This window comes from Heterocephalus glaber, unplaced genomic scaffold (assembly GCF_053883595.1).
Source record: "Heterocephalus glaber isolate CG9 unplaced genomic scaffold, H.glaber_assembly_v1.0 deba00001509, whole genome shotgun sequence".
Taxonomy (NCBI): domain Eukaryota; kingdom Metazoa; phylum Chordata; class Mammalia; order Rodentia; family Bathyergidae; genus Heterocephalus; species Heterocephalus glaber.
In genome coordinates, this window is record NW_028258325.1 from 3,729,569 (window position 1) to 3,733,255 (window position 3,687).

The following is a 3,687-nucleotide window of genomic DNA, read 5'->3' on the forward strand; positions in this document are numbered from 1 at the left end:
CCCCGTCGCCAGCGTCCGCGTGGCCGGCGGCCCCGCCTCCTGGAGCCACCCCGTGCGCCGCCTCAGGGCGTCCCCGCTCAAAGCCGCCCCAGGCCTCCTCATGGCTCCGCTCTGCTGCTGTGCCGGCCTGCGCATCCGCCTCCGCCCCGCTTCCGGACGGGCTCCCTGACACCCTGCGCCCTCCCGCGGACCCCGATGTATGTGGGGGCTGGTCACCCGGGATCGTGTGTTCTCTGTTAGGGATTGAAACTAGCTTTTCCGGATAGCGCGGGACTGGTCTGACTGAGGTCCTGCAGCTTGCTGGTGAAGGTGAATAGGCACAGGGCAGGGAGGGGACGTAGAAAGAACTGAAATGGTTGTATGCAGGCACCGACTCCCTCGTGGCAGCCCAGCATCATTTTCTGCAGGCATGTGCTCATGAAAGTTAACAAAAGAAAATGAAACGAGAACTGGACTTGGGGACCTGGGGCGGAGATGGGGACTGAGGCAGGCGTCTCACTCTCGGGCTCCCTACGGAGGACACCAGGGAGCGGTGACAGGAAGCGTGAGACAGACAGCGAGCAGGTGACAGGAAGTGTGAAACTCTCCCCCTGGGGGTACCCTGGGGCAACGATGCCCACAGCCTTGGTGTCCAGCTGCCTAGGAGAGGCCCAAGTGCCAGGGCCCCGATGGGCACCTGCACAGGACGGAGCAGTGGCTTTGAATGGCCCACGGCCAGGGCTGATGTGGACAGGGCCGACTCATCCCTGTGTTCATGGCCCGCCCAGCTCAGGGGTGGACCGCACTTCCCAGCCTCCTCTGCACCACCATGGCCGCTTGACCAGGGCTGGCCAATAGGGTGTGTGCAGGGTGGATGCTGCCCAGGCCCTGTCCCTAACCCGGACCCACTGCCCAGGGAGTGAGCTCCCGATAACCATGACGTGGGGGAGAAATAAGCTTTATTTATTTTTTTGTTTTGTTTTGTTTGTTTTTTGAGACTCTTTTTTTTTTGGGTACTGGGGATCGAACTCGGGTCCTTGAACTTGCACAGCAGGTTGCAAAACCACTGAGCTAAATCCCTGGCCCAAACAAGTAGTTTTTTTTTTTTTGTACCAGGGATCCAACTCGGGACCTTGGGCTTGCAAGGCAGGCAGCGGCAGCACTGAGCTAAATGTCCGGCCCTGTTTTGTTTGTTTTGAGACAGGGGCTTGCTATGTACTCCAGGCTGGCCTTGAACTCACTATGTAGTCCAGGCTGGCCTCTGATTTGCAGGGATCCTCCTGCCGCAGGCTCCTGAGTGCTAGGATTACTGACGTGCCCAGCAAGAAATAAGCTTTCTTGTGTTAAGCCAGTGGGTTGATCTGGAAGAGTGTATCACGGGCCACAGCCTTGCCCATTCCACTAACTTCACAGTTTAACCCAGAAATCGGCAAACTCCTAACCAACTTCCCTTGCACTGAGTTAATGTTTAGTTCTGGAGGTCACATGCTTGCCACTTACTGTCCCAGTCAGGCCAGGAAGTACCCAGAGTCACCCAGGGGTGCCAGCCTCATGGTCCCTGCTTCCACGTGTGACGGCGGCCCTGCCGCCTCAGGGTCCAGGCCCCTCACCCCTGCCAGGCTGGTGATGCCTCCCTGTGCCTGCTGGTCTCTTGACACGAGGAGCCCACAGTGACCAGTGGCAGCGGTGGCCAGCCCCTGGTGGCAGCGTCCCTCTGAGGAAGCCACAGCCTCCCCTGCAGGGTGCACGGGGTGTGGAGGGAGGACCTCCCGACTCCTTGCATCCTTTGGTCCTGCGACCTTGGCGGATCCTGGGGGCACCAGCCAACCCACTGGGGTCCCCACGAGCCTGGAGAGCAGTGCTGACCATCCTGACCAGGTGGGGACTCAGCTTGGCCCCAGCTGTCCAGTGACGTCCCAGCTGCAGCCTCAAGACAGACCGAGAGCTGGAGCACAGGCCAGGGGCTGTGACCCCTCACCGTGGACGCTGGCGGTGACAGAGTGCATGTGGTCAGGGCAGAGCGTGTGCGCACACTGAGGAGCGGCTTAGGTCCGGAGCAGGGCGGGTCGGGGCTTTGATGGGGTGGTTGCTCTGGCTCCTGACTCACCTGCCCTCACGTGTCCCCCACCCCACTGTCCACCTCTTTTGGCCCCGGGCTTTCTGTTAACCTTCTCCCGGGTCCTGCTGCCGTCTGGACCTCGCCATGGTGACAGTGAGTGCACGCCTTGCTTCTGCAGGCCTGCTGGCCCCTGGGCGCGGTCTCCTGTGTCCTGGCCTGCCAGTGCCATCGGGATGGCCCCACCCCTGAGCTCCTCCGTAGCAGTGTCCTCTCGATGACTCTGGGGAGCCCTGTTGCCCTTGTCACATGAGCCCCCGGGCCTTCTGGGAGTCTCCTGGCCTCCCCCTGCCTTGGGCCAGGCCAGATCTGGTCTCTTCCTCCCTTCACCTGTGTTGGCGTCTCTGGCATCTCTCCATCTTAGAGAGCGACGTGGCGGGGAGCACTGCATTGAGCTAAATGCAGGGGTGGCCAGCAGACCTTTGTGGTCTGGCAGTGCTGGAGGCTGAAGTCTGGGGTCAGGAGGAAGCAGGGTTGGTTTCCATCATGGTTTCTCTCTGGATGCCCTAAAGCCTCCTGTGCTCACAGGCAGGGCTTTGGGAGGGGGTGGACCACAGGGCTCAAGGCTGACTGCTGTAGGGGTGGGGCTGGGTGAGGCGGTCATGAGGTGTGACCCGAAGGGAGTGTCCTTGTCCCCAGCTACTCCTTCTCTGCCTCCTGGCAGCCGTGATGTGAGCAGCTTCCTCCACTAGGCCCTTCCGCCATGATGTTCCTGCCTCGAAGCCTGCGACCATGGACCGAACCCCTGGACTGTGAGAGTGACAGCCTGGCCCAGAGCCTGGGCTCTGCCCTTCGATGTGGGGACACTGACTTGAGTTCACAGGGCTGCTGTGTATGTGAAGCTGCTTGGCAGATGGCAAGAAACTGCCCAGAGCCCAGGTTGGCTCTGCCCATCCCTGGTACGGCCATGTGTTCTTTAAGACTTCTGTTCTGAATTTACCAGGACAAGACTCACAGTGCCAGGCTCTGCGCTGTGAGCAGAGGGATGGAGTTGGGAGCCACCCCAGGACCTAGGAGACAGCACCCTGGGAAGAGCCTGGAGGAGGCAGGAAGGAACTGGGCCTCCAGGCCAGAAGGGGAGGGAAGTCAGGGGTGTAGAGGGCCCGACTGGCTCAGGGTACAGTGAGGGCTGCAGGTCTGGCAGGAGAACCAGGGCGCAGTGGGCAGCCTGCCGGACAGGGCATGGGGCACCATCGACAGAAGACTGGCAGGCTGGCCTCAGTGACCCCAGCAGTGTTGGTCTGGTGGGGCAGAAGGGACGCGTGGGCGCCCTGCCTGGCTCCAGAGGCTGGCACGTGCACACGAGCCCGCTTTCTGCCCCTGTGCCCCCGCTGTGAGGGGTCCCTGGCACCCTCCCCCTCCTGCCTACCCAGGGACGGAACTGGAGGCGCCAGTGGGGCAGCAGCCAGGTTGGAGCCTCCCGGAGCAGGACACTGCGGTGCACCAGGAGGGATGCGCTCCGCTCTGCCCCATAAAACCACCCCAACAACCCTGCCGGAACAGGGCCTCAGCTCCATGAAATTAGGAACTCGAGCTGCTTGGGTCCACCTGCTGCCCGGTAGAGAAGGGGACACTGACAAGGGCACGCCCGA